Source organism: Narcine bancroftii, chromosome 8, assembly GCF_036971445.1.
Source record: "Narcine bancroftii isolate sNarBan1 chromosome 8, sNarBan1.hap1, whole genome shotgun sequence".
NCBI classification, from domain to species: Eukaryota; Metazoa; Chordata; class Chondrichthyes; order Torpediniformes; family Narcinidae; genus Narcine; species Narcine bancroftii.
In genome coordinates, this window is record NC_091476.1 from 165,086,869 (window position 1) to 165,105,664 (window position 18,796).

Genomic DNA, 18,796 nt, shown 5'->3' on the forward strand with positions numbered 1-18,796 from the left:
TGGAGGCCGCTGGTCTCGTTCGTCCCATGTGAGGCCTCATTGACGTTGGAGCCTCCACTTTTGCATCTAATCTTCCACTTTTGCATCTAATCTAACGTTATTAATCGTATATAATACGAGTGGAGGCATTAATCCTCAAGCCTTCACTAATATACTCCAGAAATGTTTAGTGTAGCCATGCTTGATCTGTTAGCAAATTTGTCCTTCCTACTGTGGTCCATAAATGTCATAAATTTGCATGATTTATCGATGCAATTTTAAAATTCGAAGAGCCTCCACCTTTTGCATAATACTGTTGATCGCAACCATTCATGTTGAAGGTGCATCTCTGCTAATACATTTCTATCATTTTAAAATGATAACATAAAATGAAACCTCTGCTGCAATATATAATATATATAATAATTTTTGAAAACTTTATACTTTTTGAAATTTTAAAAACATGTCCTGTTCCTTTCCCCATTAATTTCCCACCCACCCCATGTGAAGTCATTACTGTAACCTATAAAAATGTAACGTTTTCCTCATTGATTTCCTCAGCCACCACCTTTGCAATCCCTCTGATGGCTGTTGGGAGGAAGGAAGCTTTTTGTGTGCCTTCAGCAGCACATTTTATTGAAGGGATCACCCTCGAGTCGTTGGGTATCACGAAAAATCTGACGTGAAGGCACCAGAACGCTGGAGAAGCTCAGCAAGTCCTACTGTCCTTTATGCAGCCAAGGTAAAAAATAAAAAACACATAACCGATCGTTCGGGCTTGAGCCCTTCATCGAGGCATGGGAGAATGCTGGCAGGCGTCCGAACAAAAAGATTGGAGGGGGGGAACGTTGCCCAAGGCAGGAGATGATCGGTGGAGAAAGGAGGGAGTGTTTGGCAGCAACGAGGTCAAGGAGGGACAGATGGATGGGTAAGGGAGGGAGAACTGGAAAGAGAGAGGGGAAAGAAAAGGCGAGCAGTTTAGCTGTCAGCAGAGAAGTCAATGTTAATATCCCATCGTGAGAGTGCTTATTCTCTGAGAGCTATCGGGTTATTTTTTCTTTTAATCTTCCTTCACTTTTCCCATGACTGCAATTTTCTCCCTTTCGTTTGGATGATACCTTTTTGCAAGTCTCCTGAATTTATTTCGACCAATCTTTTGGGAACAGCATTCCATTTCTTTCTTTCTTTTTCAAACTTTTTATTAACATTTCATCATATACACAGCATGGTGATAATAGAAATAACAATTAAAATGGGATGTCCAAGTCTACATAGTATGTCTCATATATAAATTACAAAGACTGAAAATGTGACATATTAGGAATAATATTCCTAACAAAGAAAACAGATTAAGAAATAATTATATATATAAAAAACAACTAATCGACTAAAAAAAATATCTGTTGAATAGTTTAAAACATAGCTTGGGTCCTCGCCTACAAATAACAAAAATGGCAAGAATTATATTACATCTGGAAAGGAAGAGTTAATTCATAGAATAACACCAGTTCTATTCCATGAAAGTAATCAATAAATAGTTTCCATGTTTCTTCAAATTTAATAGTTGTTTCTAAAGAATGACTTCTGATTTTTTTTTTCTTGATTTAAGAAGACATAACATGAGAAAGCCATTGAAATAGTGTAAGAGAATCAGAAGTCTTTCCATTAAAGTAAAATGGCTCTTCTAGCCAATAGTGTAGAAACAGCTTTTGCTCAAAATGCAGAAGTAGATAAACAACCTACATCTCTAATTCCAAAAAAAAAGAGCAGTTAAGGGGTTAGGTTGTAACCACTGGTTGTAACTAGTGTCATTGATAGAGTTTTAAAAGTATCTTTCCAAAATTTTTCTAACACGTGACATGACCAAAACATGAGTCAATGAAGCCACATCAGTATTGCATCTATCACAAGTAGAGCTCGTATTAGGAAAGATGCACGCTAGTTTATCTTCAGACATATAAGATCTATGAACTATTTTAAACTGTGTTAAAGAATGAAGTGCACAGAGTGAAGCAGTCCAGTAATACTTCCCCATGTTTCAGGAGATAGTTGAAGTTCTGATTCCCATGTTTATTGAATATCATCCATAGGGACTGATCTCAAATTTAATATGAGTATAAATAGCACCAATTAAACCCTCTGAAAGGGGTCTTACCAGAATAAAGTATCAGGTAAATCTGCTGGTTGTGATGTTAGATAATTAGACATTACCATATTCAGGACATTTCTAATGTGAAGATATCTAAAAAAATGTGTGTATGGTAAATTATTTTTGGTTGAAAGTTATTCAGAAGACATCAAACCAACATCAGCAAATAAATCTACAAAAGAAGTAGTTCCTTTAATCTCACAAATAAGGAAGGTTTGGTCAAGGGTGTAAAGTAAGATATTGTAGTGGGCCACCGAACATGCCATGCTCGAAGTGGCAACCCGACACCGGGAGCCCGTGGCCAACACAACCGGCTGGGATGGGCGACGTTCTTCGAAGTCGGCGCCCGACTCAGTAGCACGCGGCTGCAGCATCCCACTCCAATGGGCTGGCCAGCAGCAGCGAATCGGGTGGAGCCAGGGAAGCAGCCACAACTGGAGATGAGAGGGGCTCACTGATTGGCTGCTCCCCGGATAGCACTAAACAACCAATCCCAGGAAATGGATCGCAATGCCATCAGCTGGGTGACATGATGATGTCAGAGATGGGCTTCTGAGCCCTTTAAAAGCAGAGCTGCCAGCACAGTAAACCAGTGTTGAATTCACCCCCATAGTGTGTGTCTCTTTGAGCGAAACCTCTCCAGCAGTAACAGCTGCTGCAATATATAATTATTTTTGAAAACATTATAGTTTTTGAAATTTTAACTCCGTTTCCAACTTTATCTTTATCGGTAGTTACAAATCTATACTGATGCAGCTTATTCTTATCCAATCTATGCGAGTTTTTTTTATTTTATACTGAGTCCAAACCTAACACCCCTCCCTCTCCCTCCCCCCACCCCATTCTCCCTAACATCCAACACTTGACACACAACCAATCAAAGAAAAACATTTAAGACATAAAAAATATTTACAACAATGGAGTAAATAATATCGGAGAGTTATAGGTCTGGCCTGGCCCAGCAGCCTGAGATTGGGTGTTTTTTTCTCCCTGACTTTTCCTGGCTGGAAAAGTCCCACCCCAGAATTGGGGAGGATTTGGAGTGGACTGGGGCCCTGAGGTAAAATTGTCCTCTTCATAGCCATGCACTTTTGTGGTTCAGGTACGGCTGCCATACTTTTTGGAAGGTGCCATACCTTCCCCTTTAATTATAGGTGATTCTCTCCAGGGGAACACAGGCTTGCAATTCCTTGTTCCACTGCGCAATACTTAGACAAGAGTCGGACTTCCAGGTAACCGCTATGCACTGGCCACTGCCTTTTTAATCCCCTTCCGTGAGTGGCATAATCTCACTCTTGTCCCAATTGATCTTGTACCCAGAGACCTCCCCATAGTCTTCCAAAGTAGAGTGCAGTTTGGACAATGAGTTTACTGCGTCTGTCAAATATATCAGTACATCATCGACAAATAAGCTGATCTTATGTTCTTCCTGGCCCTTAATGTCTGGATCCTGGCCAACGGTTCCATAACCAATACGGATAGGCCTGGAGATAGCGGGCATCCCTGTCTACTTGATCTTGTTAGTGGGAAAGCTGAAGAAATTTGACCGTTAGTCACAACTTTCGCCTTGGGCGTATGGTATAGCGCCCTTACCCAATTAATAAAAGTTAAGATATAAGCCAAGGCAAAAAAATTTTAGTCCAAAAAAACCTTCAAAATTGAAACCAAATACATAATGAATAGTTAATAATTGGATTGGAAATATACTTAGTGATGTTGGATAGTCTAAAAGGTAATGCTGGTCCTAAAAAAAGAAGCTAAGGAACAATTCTGGACAGATTCCAATTCCAAATCTACCGAGAGTGGATGATCAAATTTATCAAGGTAATAAATCCAAAAGATAATATAGCGAATACATTTGCATTACATGGAAGACTATGCAGAGGTCATGGACTGTTCCTTGCATTGAAAGATTGGTAGCTTTCAGGCAGACCAAAATGTGTTTTTCATTAAATTGATAACCTTCCAGCAACAGTTGGTATTTGCCTTTGTACGCAACCATAGGCACAGCTGATGGAGCACTGAGTCCTTTGTTATGCAGCTGTTGAGGGTGAACTTTGACAAACACCTTTGCTTTTTTTCTAACCTATTCTGATAAATATGTATTCCAGAAGGAAATGCTGATGGTTTCAACTCCACTGGGACTGCTTTATGTACAGAATGCTGCTGTGCAGGAAGGATCTGACAGGGAAGCTCTCACCAGCAGGCAAACTTCTTAAGGTCTGGTGGTGAAGAAGTCTATTGGATGACTTTGACAGTTTTGTACAGAAAGCCATTCAACAGGAACTAGCTTCTCCATTTCCCACAGAGCCTCAGGACATTTTGGATAAAAATCCAAAATTTCCTGTGAACAAACTTTTCTACTTGGTATAGATGGTGTGGAATGGTCCAAGTGAATGAAATGCGCCATAGCAACATCATCAAACCTAGTTTTCAACATATCAATCCCAGCATAGCTCTGAAGACAAAGTCTCAGGACAATTTGGAAGTCAGATCAGATAACAAATGCAGCACAGTAGTACTGGAGTAGGTTACTGGTCACACGTGTCCCACATTAGAACAGTTTTGAGGACACCTACGTCCTGTTGACCAGGTTCCTGAGAGTTTATTGTCATATGCTTAACTACATTGTACTGATGCAAATTTTAAATTCTGATGTGCCACAGCCACACAGGTGCATACTATACATCAATGACAACAGTATGAATTACCATGAGACAGAGATAAATGTAAAAGGATATAATTAGGGATAGGACAGCTTGGGGATGTTCAAGAGCCTGATAGCAAGAAGAGCTCCCAAAAGGCCTCGGGTGCTGAAGGATTCCTGATCGTATCGGAGGTTTGGATCTGAAGCTCGGAATGCCGATGGTTAGAAATGGAGACAGTTTTTGGAAATATCGTGGGGTGAAAGCTGTTGATTGATAGTTTATATGAAAACCCCAATGTAATACAACAGGAAAAAGGATCACATTAAAAACTGGCAAAGACTAGCTTAAAAAAAAGAACTGGAGTCGGTGCAGTTGCAGAGGCTGTGGGAGCGCTGGAGGTAAATCTAAAAACTCTTGTGGTCTCTGAAGGGACTCTTTTTCTTTTCTTTCTCTTATTGTTAGGGGCGTTGGGCAGTCAAAAATTGAAGAATATCATGTATATTACATGTTTTATATATTACGTGACAATAAAAGAAACCTTTGAATCTTTGATAACATGAAAAGAAAATTGTTCTTGAACCATTGGTCCTGAACTTTAGCCTTCTATATATTCTGCCTGAAGATAGCAGCGAAAAAAATTATAACCAGGGTCATGGCGATCCTTTATGATATTGACTGCCTTTTGAGAAAATACCTCACATGGATGTCATCAGTGGACAGGTCAGTGCTTGTGATGGACTTTGCCAGGTTTGCCACTTTATTCTTTGCTGGACATTCAAGATTCTAAACTAGATTGCTATGCAACCAGTCAGTGTACTTTCTAGTGTACACATGTAAACGTTTGTCAGAGTATTTAACAATGTGCAAATCTCACATTTCTTAGAAAGTTCTTTCCTGTAATGGAGTCAGAGAATTACTTCCACAAAACCAGTGCCTGTTAAAATAAGACAATACACTCCAACCAGATTTTGTCACATGCCATGTTCCATAATCTCAGCCAGACTTGACAGTTAAGGGTACAGATGAACATTTTGAAAAGTTGCCAAAAAAATGTTTTTTTTTCCTGTAATTAACTCACTCCCAAGTGCACATTAAATTGTTGCGGTGACTCATCCATCTGTAGAACAACCATGGATCAAGGGAAAAGATACAGATGGAGATTTTGATATCAGCATCTCTGCAGCCTGGAATTATTTTCGCTCTTGAACCTGCTTTGTTCCTAAAGGCTCGCTATAACACATAATAAGACAGGAGAAAAAGTGGCCTTGCTTTTATCAGATTAGATAATCTCCGACTCACCAACTTAGACTGTGCCAGTAATATTCAATTGCAAATAGCCTCCTAGAATTCCATTTTGGAATGAGCCCAGAAAACCCCAAACCCAGCAGCAATAGAAATTCACCAAGACAAATGGTTACTTAAACAAATGTTACTTTTAATTTTCTTTAAACATAAAAACAGGATCAAACTTTAACTTATTACTATTAACTTAACCCCTTTCTAATTCTAAGTGCATGTGCATGTAATGTGTGTGTAAGTTCAGAAAAGTTATTTGATTCACAGTCCAATCTCACTTCTCACTCCTCCAAGTTCACCAGTATCAGGCAATTCTTATACTGTGCACAGAATTTAAAATGTATGAACCTTCACCAGGCTTTGGTGCTTGAAAGGTAAATGGTTACTCCCCAGGAAGGTTTTTATTGGTTTTCAGAGAGAAATTTGTTGCTCTTTGGACTGATTCCTTCAGATTAGCTACTTCAGTGTCTTGATGAAGAAACTTGCCCCATCAGATCAGGTTTTCCAGATGATAACCTCTTTCTTTCATGTTATCACAGAGTTCCTTTTTTGTTTCCCTTATTTCAAGTGAAACATTATACAGCCAGGCATCTCCTCTTGTATGGACCACAAGGACTTTGACCAGGCTGAACTAAGAACTCACAACCCGTCTTCCAAATGGGGTTTTTCCACAAGCTTGTCAGCTTGTCCTGTTCCAGTCCCGGCTGCTGCTGCTGAAGTGTAGAACTGAATTTTCTCTCTCTCAGAGAAAACCACATGACCCTCTTAGAACAGCCAACTGCACTCAAACTGCGACTCCAGACCTTATCTTCCGAGTTTGTTCATCTGTTGCTTTCCAAAACAATAATCCATTACTCCACAGCATCTCCAATTAACACCTTATAGGCCTTCTTCAAAGTTTTTGCAAAGGCACCCAGAGCCTGGACTGTCCGTCTTGAGCAGAGCTCCGGCATTTTAAATGAGATCTGTTTTGAAGTGTTTGCATGTGACCCACACTAAAAAAACCTGCCACATTTTATCTCCTTTAAAACATATCTATATACTATATAGAATATAACCTAATCTGTCACACTTTCTCAACCAAAGTGACAGAGCAAGTGTTCACTCCAATTTCACCTGGGTCCTATGTAAAATGAGCTATATAAAATTCAGAAGTAAAATAAGAAAGTCTGCAGACACCATCGTTGAAGTCAAAACACAATGCTGGAGAAACACAGCTGATCAATTGTAATAATATAGCAAAGATAAAGATACATAACCAAAGTTTTGGGATTGAGCCCTTCATCAAGGTATGATACCTGCTGAGAGCCAGATCACAGATTTATTTCAGATTTATTGTCAGACTACATACATGACACCACATACAACTCTGAGATTAATTTTTCCTGTGGGCATGGCAGAATTACCACTAATTGGTAATGCAAAAATAAACTGTACACAATGAAAAACAAAAACATAAATAAAAGAACTGTAAGGACATAATGAATGTAAACAAACTGACCGTGCAATAGAGATAGAACAAAGAAAACCAATCAATAAAGTGCACAAGTAAGACTCCTTAAATGAGTCTTTGACTTTGTTGTTATCCATAGATCAAGATCACAACAGGAGGAGCAGTTATGACCTGCAGAAAGCCATCTTCTGGGCAAAGTGGAGTTTGTAGATGAAAATGGAAACCACAAGGGATACTGACTGTTGTGGCAGGACCTAATTGACATAACATGCCTCAAAATCTGGTGCAGTAGAAGACAGCAAAGATTCACTCCCTAATGAACTCATGCATTCTACGCCTGATTCAACCACAAGAGTAAGAAAGAACCACAACTGCTCTTCCTCCATGTCCCCTGATGATCCTCTCCTGTCCATATCCGATGACGATATTTGAGTTCAAGAGTTGAGAAATCATGTTGCAACCCTGCAGATCTCTAGTGAGACTACTATTATGTTCAGTTCTGGTCACCTCATTATAGGAAGCTATGGAGAGAGTGCAGAGGAGATTTACCAGGATATTGCCTGAATTGGAAAGTAAGCCTTATGAGGCAAGGTTAGCAGAGTTGGGACTTTTCTCTTTGGAGCATAGAAGGATGAGAGTATACTTGATAGAGGTCTACAAGGTAGTGAGAGGCATAGATAAGGTGGGCAGCCAGTACCTTTTTCCAAGGGCAGGAATAGGAAACACCAGAGGATATAAATTCAAAGTGAAGGGAGGGACATTTAGGGGGGACATCAGGGTAAGTTTTTCTTTAACCCAGAGAGTTGTGGGTGCCTGGAATGCCTTGCCAGGGGTGGTGGTGGAAACTGAAACATTAGGAGCATTTAAGTGACTCTAAGACAGACACATGAATGGAAGAAAAATAGGGGGTAGTACTTTTTTTAGGACTGTATATGGATCGGCACAGTGTCGAAAGCTGAAGGGGCTGTACTGCGTTGTAGTGTTCTATGTTTTATGAAGTGCAGGAGAGTGAATCTGAGGAAAACATCCAGTCCGGACAGAGTACCCGGCTGAGTGTTAAAAATCTGTCCTGACCAATTTACCAACATATTCATGGATATCTCACTCTGGCAGGGAGTGATACCCACCTATTTCAAACAGACATCAATGGTATCAGTGCCCATGAAGAGTGTGGTAACCTGCCTAAATGACTATTGATCAGTGGCACTCACATCAACAATTATGAAATGTTTCAAAAGGCTGTTATTGAAGCATATCAGCTCCTGTCTGAGCAGCGACATGGACCTGTTCCAATTCATAGCAACATATCTACTGTGGATGCCATCTCACTGGCTCTACATAAAGCCCTGGAATACCTGGACAGCAAAGATGCATATATCAGGATGTTCTTTATTAACTGTAGTTCAGTATTTAAAAACATCATCCCCTCAAAGCTGATCAGTAAACTCCATTACCACACGGTATAATTGGATCCTGGATTTCCTCACCTAAAGTCCACAATCAGTGAAGATTGGTAAGAACATCTCTACAATCTCCATCAGAACCAGAGCACCAGAGAGCTATGTTCTTAGACTCCGCTCTACTTACTTTACACCTATGACTCTGTGGCTCGGTACGACTGCAACACCATCTAGAAATTTGCTGACGATATCACAACTGGGGGTTGCATAAAATAGGTTGATGGGAGGGAGATTGAAAACTTGGCCAAATGGTGCACCAACAATAACCTCACACTCAATGTCACCAGAACTAAGGAGCTGATTGTTGACGTCAAGAAGGGAAATCCAGATGTATATGATCCAGTGATCATTGGGAGATCAGAGGAGGGGAGGTGAGTAATTTAAGTTCTTGGGAGTCACTCTCTTGGAGGATCTTTCCTGGACCCAACACACTAATGGCCTCATGAAGAAAACACGTCAGCACCTCTACTTCCTCAGGAGTTTGCGGTGGTTTGGTACGACACCAGAAACCCTGGTAAATCTCTACAAATGTATGGTGGAATGTGTGCTAACTGGTCTGGTATGGGGACACTGTAAAGCCCTGCAAAAGATAGTAGACCTAGCCCAGGACATCCCAGAAAAAAACCCTCCTTGCCATCAAGAACATCTACACGCAACACTGCCATTGGAGAACAATAGCAGTCATCAAAGATCCACAGTACCTAGCTCATGCTCTGTTTTCACTGCTACCATCAGGAAAGAGGTCAAGGTGCCACAAGTCTCGCACCATCAGGTTCAGGAACAGCTGCGCCCCCTCCACCATCAGTCAACTCAACAACAAACTCAGTCAGGGACTTATTTAAGGAGTCCTACTTTGCACATTTTCTTCCATCAGGAAAGAGGTCAAGGTGCCACAAGTCTTGCACCATCAGGTTCAGGAACAGCTGCTCCCCCTCCACCATCAGTCAACTCAACAACAGACTCAATTAGGGACTTATTTAAGGACTCCTTCTTTGCACATTTTCTTTTCCTCTCTGCATTGCAGTCAGTCTGTTTGCATTTCTTTATTTGTTTACATGTGTACATTGTGAAGTTTTTTTTTCACGACCAATAAATGGGAATTCTGCCTGGCCCACAGAAGAAAAGAATCTCAGGGTTGTATGTGATGTCTTGTGTGTACTCTTGACAATAAATCTGAAGTCTAAATCTGAAAAATATCTTTATCTTCGCTATATAAAGTATATTGTTTGATCAGCTGAGTTTCTCCAGCATTGTGTTTTTACATATAAATTTCAGGATGTTTAAAAATGCTATATATGTGTTTGAGTGGCCACAAATTAATATTAATGGATTAATCACAATAAGAAAATTCACAGGATAGCAGACCTGGCAGATGTTGATGAGAATATTAACTAAAGGTGCAGTTTTAATTCAGAACAGGAGTTCGGTTTTGGAACCCAGCAAGTGTGTAGAAGACTGTGTTCAAAATGAATCATCCATGGACCCATCAACTGGAAACCATGGCTGAACAGCGAGGAACACTCGCTAGGAGTCCGGTGACTCAACCTTACAGAAGAAACCTGGTATGACCTGTGCAGAATCATAAGGGATGCCAAGGGGCTGTACCAAACTAGACTCGTCCCAGACATTTCTTATAGACACCAAGAACCTTTGCCATCACGAGCAGAATTACAAACAACCAACCCTTCCAGATGAGCTCAAGGGCTTCAACACTCACTTCAAGCAGAAGGTCAGCAAGGCATGTCTCTTCTATCTCCAGTACACCTGCACTGGTGGTCAGAGGGACACATTTATCTCTAGCACACATGGTCACCGCTTCAGATGTTAGTTAGGCTTTCTGGAGAGTGAACCTGCCAAAACTGACTGGTCCAGATGGAGTCCCTCTATGTGTCCTCCATATCTCTGGAGATAAACTGACAGGAGTCCGTTTTCAACCTCTCTCCCAACAGGCTGAAGTACTCAGCTGTTTCAAGAAAGCTACAATCAGCTTGGTACCAAAGAAGAACGTAGAGACTGGTCAGTGGCTCTGACATCCACCATCTTGAAGTGGTCTGAGAGATTGGTCATGGCATACATTAACTTTAGCCTTCCACCCACCCTTGATCCACACCAATTTACATACCTCCAAAACAGGTGAACAGCAAATGCCATCTTCCTGGCCCATACACAGCCCCGGAAAACCTGGTCAAAAAGGACACCTACGTCAGACTATCCATGACTTTCTTTCATGCAGGCTGCAATCTATGAGAATTGGTGATGGCACCTCCTCCATGATCATCCTCAACACCAGGGTAAGGAAGAAGATTCATCCACACGAAATCACACATCTGATTTAGGTTCACCCTCTTTTCTGCCATTATCACATACCTGAATTAACCTCAAAGTTGAAAAATTATGCTCCTTTTGCTCTATACCAACTGATATCTCTCTGTAGCTCTGCACCTTTGTACAGTGTCATTCTATCCATAAGGTTATTCACAACATTTCCAAATTATGATAACTATAGATTGGTGTGAGGTCACACACCCTTTCACAATAATATACACTCTAACAGCTATTTACAGCTTCAAAATATCTGAAGGAGTTATACATTCTGTTATTCTATACATCCTTTGTCTCCTAGATGTTGCCATTGAAGAGAAAATGAATAGAGAGGTTTTAACTTTAGAATTCCCATGTCCTATTTTGGCTTTTGATGCTTATTTTCAGTTCCATGTACTCACTGAGACTTCATTTTTAAAATTTTTAGGATGATATCATCAGTTCAATTTGACTCGAGAAAAATAACAGAAAATATCTAACCATTTTACAACTGGGAGAAAATAAGCAATGGGAATCACATTGTAGAAGTATCATGTAAGCTGATCTTATCAACAAATCAAAGATTAAATTAACCATAAGCTACCGAAAAATGAACTTTCTTTGTAATTTTATGAATGCTTAGAGATTCGTATTGTGCAACCCTAAATGATAGAAAATACGATGTGTGCAGAATAAGTGAAAGTTAAATTAATGGGAACTTGATTTTTTTGTCACTGGTCTGAATTAGAGGGCACTTGTCTATTTATCAAAGAGAGTGACAAGGTCCCTGAAAACCTTTGTGAAAACAAATGGGACAGAAGAAGATCAAAGATTTGAAAGGTGAAGCCAAGAATACCAAAGATTTAATGATGTATCTGCAGACATGTGACAGGACGGAACCTTTCTATATTGTAGCAATGATATTTTTGACTGCTCCACTGCGGACTCCCTGTTGTCACTCTTTGAGAAGGTGGAGACAAATTTAAAGTCTTCATTATTGTCTCCATTACAGTTGTTACAGCACTGGGGAAGCTACACCCAACTGATCTCCATGATCATTGTCAAATAAGTGCATCAGCAGGCCCAAGGTCATGCTGTATTGGTTGGTGTGAGTAAGCTTCACTAACTGCTGGTCACACGGTGCTACAGGTTGTTGTTAAACAAGAAAGTCTGCAGATACTGGCGACGTATGAAGAACACAAATGTGCTGGAGAAACTCAGCAGGTCACACAGGAAGGAAAGGTGAACAAACATTTCAAGACAAAAATGATGGTTATCAAGTTGTTGATTCTCTTACCACTACAGTCTTTATAATCAGTCACATTTTTAACCTTCATCCATATTTATGCATAAACTGTTCTATGCTTGGCTTTCTCTTGATTCCCACTTTCCAACATTTAAACAAAATTAAGGTATACATTTAATATCTCAAATTAGAACCATTACAGTGATATTAATATAGGAGACAAGCCTAACCTGTTGCTGAACTTGAACTGTCTGCCCAAAGCCATATTGGTGGGTGTGACCAACTGAGCTATACGAGATGCTGATCACGCTCTGCCAATGCATTGAGTGCTTCTGAGGCTTTCCATAGGTGGCAACTTATTTTCACTTGTTGGTTCTACTGTTAGAGACCATTATCCTTTGGGAAGACATTATGCTTTAATCATCAGCGTAAATGACTGTCATGGGTGGGGATTGTGGGTTTCATGAAATGGGAACAATATATCAGACCGAGGCTTTTGTTTATTATTGTTCCAAATAATATCGAAGAACAGTTGGTGCAAACATTCACGAAAACTCAACCATATAAACCTCCGCTTTCTTTCCATTTACTGCATTTCAGTTGCAATAATAGAGTGATTTTGAAGATTTTTTACAAATCTCACTTCCAAATCATTAACAAAATTTACAGCAAAATCAATCTTGCGTTGAAATCTGATGTCGCTTTGATGTCAAAATGCATTTAGAGTATCAGCTTTGTAATGGTAGAGAAAAATAATTCTAGAGATCTATGTCATCAACTTGTGTGATTAACTGCTTCATGCTCATGTATCGCTGCATGTGTTTGATGCTTAAATAAGCTCAACAAGTAAGGGTCACACTGACTGTGACATTAAGAAGTCTTTCTGATTATTCAATTGCTGTCCAAAGGAGGAGGTGGGAAGCAGCAGTAAGGCAGGTCAGAAGCCAACATGGTGGGGGGGATAATATAAAAGATAAGTTCAAATAAGTCATGTTTGAAGATAAATCTCATTAAATTAATTCCTTATACTCTTAATTTTGATATTGTTTAATTGAAACTGTATTTCATATGAAAGATGGGAAATTTATTTTTCATTCTTAATTAACACAGTGAATAAATCAAAGGCCTCTCCTTATCAATTTGTAAAAGGATCATGTTCTTGCAATCCTGAAATGCATAATGAGAGTCCCTGCTTTTTCAGCACTTGCTATAACCCAGTTTACAGCACCTCTATTGCATTGTGGGATTCCTTGGGTGATTAGTTCTATGTCAGCTTGGATGCCTGGCTTCACTGTGTGTGGGTTCAAACAACAGGGTAAGCATCAAACATGCGTCCTACAATTTTTCAGGATTCTGTTAACTCAAGCTGCATGTGCGTTTTTGTACACTGTTAAGAGCTGAAATTATTTTAATTTTTAAAACATTTGAATCTGCATGGAATGAGAAAGAGGCCTTCTTTGACATATTCATGTCAAGGATTACAGGTACAGAGATTTAATAGGTTGCGCTGAAAGAAAAATCTGCAGGAAAGGTGTGTTAAAAGGTTAAAGGAAAAAATAACCATTAAGCAATTTTCAAACACTCTTGGTGCTGATCATTCACTGCATTCTGGTCTCACACTGTTCAGAGATGGACAGTAGGCCTCCTAAAAGGGGCATGGCATGTGTGCATTATAAGACATGGATGATTAATTGAAAGCTCCAGGGAAGCAAAGAGAACAGAAAAGAAACCTACAAATGGGATGCTGCAAATTGCTCAATGCTTAAATCTTACAAAGGAGATATACATGTACACCCACACACACCCCACCACCCCATATCAGTTACCTCTGATTACTGTGTTTTATTCTTTAGACTTCCTGTCAGATGCACCCAGCCAGTAGCGTTTAAGAACATTCACTGATATGGTATTTATTTTCTGGTGTGAGGATGTGCTGTATTAAATGGAATAATCTCATTTTATGGCACATTGTGAAAAGCAAGTGACCCAGTCTCCTCTTTCTCCAAATTTTAAATTAAAAATTTAATTGTTTATTGTTTTGATTTTTCTTTAAAAGCTGTTGTAAACTCGTGCCCATTCCAAATTACAGGCCTGTTTTGCATAAATCTCATTCTCTCCCTTAGGTGAAGATCATAAAATTGTGCCTTTTGCATTCCTAAATTACTCCCATTTATCCTCACAAAAGCTTTCACTATTTGGAAATACTTCTCAGCTCTTAACAAAAGTTGCATTTCCCTGAGTTTCTCCTCATAACCAAAGCCTTTTCCTTTTGTGAAGCTCTTCTCTACCCTTTGTAAAGTCATGATAGTAAACAGTGACCTCTCTCAAATTATAATAATGTTTGGATTACGAACTTATCTCAGTGTTAATCACTTGAGTAAGGAGAGGGGCCTTTGCTTTTCACTCTTCAAGAAGATTTACTGCTAAAGTGAGAGAAGGGCAAATGGTGTTAAAAAGGTTCATTTTTATTTAGCCTTCAGGAGTTCTGAATTTTCCAAACTCATCATAGCTCTGAGGTTTTAGGTTCAAACAGACGGCATGAAAGCCGTCTATTTTGGTGGAAGAAATAGTTGAAATTTTGGGGGAAAAAAGAGTCAGTTCTAATTGAAAAGAGCAGTTTGGAAGGCAGGGGGGTTGTTGATGGTGAAGGACATGGGAAATGTAGTGAATTGCGGGTGAAGTTACTGAGCAAAGAAGAAGAGGCAATGAGTTGGTAGCCCAAAGGAGAACTAATAGGGTGGTGGTGTGCAGTGGGGAGAATTGGGGATGGGGATGTACAGGGAGAAACACAGTAAATGAGGAAGGGAAGTGCTATTTTTTGTGTAACTACTATTTCAAAACCAATTTGTCATGACACCACTTCTCCAAAAATGAAACAAAGTACCGTAAAGCAAAAACAAAGAAGGAAAAGAGGAGTTTTAGGGAGACAGAAAGAAGGACAACATGACAACTTTGGAGATTATGTGCTAGAAATGTGTCTGCTCTGTTTCTTCTGGTTTTAAGCTGTATTTGGTGTCTCCCTAACACAAAATTATGAGGAAAACGATTGGGTATTTCTATGTTCTATTTAATAACTAGCATTATTAAGCTATTTTGCAACAACAGTTGAATCTCTCACAGCAGCCACAACATCATTAGCTCATTATAAAGGAATAAGTGTACAACATTTCTAGCATTATTCCACCTGCTTAGGATGGAGAGGATGCATCAATAAGGAACAAAGAGGAAACTTGAATTTCATGCAAACACCTGGCAGAAAGTTGCCAGGATGTTCTTCGCAAGATGCATCATTGCCCCTGCATTGGTGAATTATGTTGAAGAAGCTCTCATGACCTCAAACGATTAATCAAGGTAAGTCCTGGTGATGCAAAACTTTCTCATTCACCTGTGGCTCTTCTCTTCAGAGTTTGTGAATATCTTCCTGTGAAAAACACTCAGTCACTCATAAGTCATGCCTCTTTTCTTGCCTCTCTCTCCCTCTGATCCTCTGGAACTCTTTTTTAATTTCCCTGCTGTTCTTCATGTTCTCCTCTTTTCCTCTAATTGTAATTTTCACATTACTCCCCATTCCTCCCAGTCTCCCATCTCCTCTCATTCCTGTCTCTCCCAACCACTCTGTGAGTTCTGTTTCTTTCTTTATACTTTGACCTGTTAAATAAGGTACAAAATTGTGTGTCCTGTCCACTGCAGTAGCACTCCCTTAGTTCATTACAAATATTCACCTTGATTCCATGCAACTGTATGCATTCTCTATCTCTCCAGGTCCACTACACTTGCACCTTCTCCATGACTAATGCACTCAATCATCCAAGAATTCACACCACTTTATGTAGTCAGCTACCTTTCACAATTATTATGTCAGGGGCAAAGATGACAAGGAAAAGGTGGATGTCTCTCCAGATGGTGAGACAAATCTCAGAACAGCAGGTTGACCTCTTTGAAAGAGTGAGTGGTGAATCAGGTGAGCACAAGAGCAAGTGAGGCACCACAAGAAGCAGAGCTAGTCTGAGATCTGCTGGGTATAATTTCATTGCATGTTAACATAAACTTTCTCATTGGTACAGGGTATCTTCACTGATAATGAACTGGCCATGTCTCAAAGCTCACTTGTCTCTCTTTTAATATTTTTATTGATTTTCATAAGTAAACATGCATATACAAAACATTTATGGAATGCATAATGACTCAACAAACTGTATAACACATAACACAAACATAATACAAAAAATACATCAAAAGGATGTCTTTTTATCATGTAAACCTTGGCTCTAAACCCCATCCCCTAACCCACATTGTATGACTAAAAAAAATGTACTTCGTTCCTGATGTAAAATAGTAAGTATTAAAATTTGGAAATAATATTATGCCTAGAGGTTATGAATATAATTCAGAAATGGTCCCCATAACATTTGAAACCTTATACTTGAATTATTAATTGAGTAACGGAACTCTTTCTAAGTTTAAACAGGACATAATTTACCTCAGCATTAAGCACGAGTGGATGGGGCAGCATCCTTCCAGCTAAACAGTATCGCACGTCTGGCCAACAGAGATGCAAAAGACAGAGAACGACATTTAATTGGAGTTAAAAGAATATCATCCTGTCCAGTTGTACAAAGAGCAATCAAAGGATTTGGCTCTACATTTACGTTAAAAATTAAAGATAAAGTTTGAAACACCTCCCACCAGTATTTTTCAAGGCTAGGACACATCCAGAACATATGAATTAAAGAAGCCTCTCCTCTCTTACATTTATCACAACAAGAATTTTGACTTTAGACATATGGGTCCTAGGTACAACTTTAAATTTTCACAAGCAATGATGGGCACATAAGGATGTAGTGATATTCAGCTTAAGAACTAGATCCCAGACTTCATCCGTAAATGAGAAGTTAAAATCCTGTTCCCAGGCATTTTTAATTTTAATTAGAGGGCATGTTTCAAACCCACCAACTTATCATAAATGATGGATATTAAACCTTTGCAAGGATTTTGCCAACTGAATAATGCATCAACAGTGTTCGAATGAGGGTGCCTGAGGAAAATCAGGTATCTGAGATTTAAGAAAATATCTGAAAAAAAAAGAGTATGTAGTCAATTGAACCTTCCAGAAAGCTGTTCAAATGATGCAAAACTATGTTCAATATCTAATCTAAATCATTCATGAAAAACAAAATCTTGGAAAGAAGGTTGAACAAGATGATTGGTTAAGATAGGGCTTGAAAAAATGAACTTTTTCCAATTAATATGCAGGTCACTATCTACACTCAAGTTCAATTAAAGATTGTCAGAGTTAATTTCACATTCTTAGAGGTTAAAATTACTAAACAGTTTAAAGGTCCATATAAACTCAATTTTTCTCCTCTATTCGAGTATGTGAAATTGTCTTTTTCTAGATGGTCTCCTTTATCATTATCTTTAATAGGTCATATTAATGCAGTTAAAATGATATTATTGAAGTTTTTTTAAATCAATTTCAAGTAATTCCAGTTTTCATCTCAGTCTTTTTTTGATAATATTGACTCAAAAGTTTCTTCCTTTATTTGGAAGAACACTCTAGAATTAGGAAATTTCATTTACAAAAAAATTGAGAAAAGATGGAGGCATGGCCCTACCTAATTTTAGATTTTATTACTGGGCTGTTAATATATGTGATCTAACTGACTGGATTTTTTTATTCTGACAAATTGGATCGTCCATTACAGACAGGTTGAGAAGTGAAATCTATCCAGCAGTATTCAGTGGCCACTTTATTGGTACCTTTCTTCCATTAAGTTTTACCAAGATTAATAAGGATATATCCAATCCAATACTCAAACAAATATTGCAAATCTAGTTCCAATTTAGGAAATGTTTAAATTTAAAAACCTTTGTTTTATCTAGTGCTATCTCTCATAATTATTTTTATGACCATCAATAATTGATTAATCCTTCTCTATAGAAAATCAAAGGTATTATTTCTTGCAAATTTATTTAAGGAAGGTTGTTTAATAAGTAAATATGACTGACCAAATATCTGTTTTTTTAGATATTTACAACTTAGAAATTTCTTAAATACCTTATTACCAGACTTTCTATTTGTATATCCACCAGATCTAGCTGATAATATTTTTCAATTGAATACTTCTCAGAAAGGATTAATTGGAATTTCATACATTATTGAAATTATGTCCAGTACTTCATGATATGATTAAAAAGACTTGGGAATTGGGACTTGCAAGACCCTCATTAGAGGATCTATGGGGCAAGATTCTTAAACTGGTG

The 18,796-nt window shown here is 38.7% G+C and overlaps 1 protein-coding gene across 1 annotated transcript in view; it reads left to right on the plus strand.

Annotated features, from left to right (window-relative positions):
• The first annotated feature begins 36 nt into the window (after nucleotides 1–36).
• LOC138742140 (uncharacterized) overlaps nucleotides 37–18,796 on the plus strand; it is a 57,163-nt gene continuing 38,403 nt past the window's right edge. The window contains exons 1-2 of the mRNA XM_069896323.1: nucleotides 37–320; nucleotides 541–721. The gene's annotated coding sequence lies outside the window, so the exon portion shown is untranslated. The remainder of the gene's footprint in view (nucleotides 321–540; nucleotides 722–18,796) is intronic.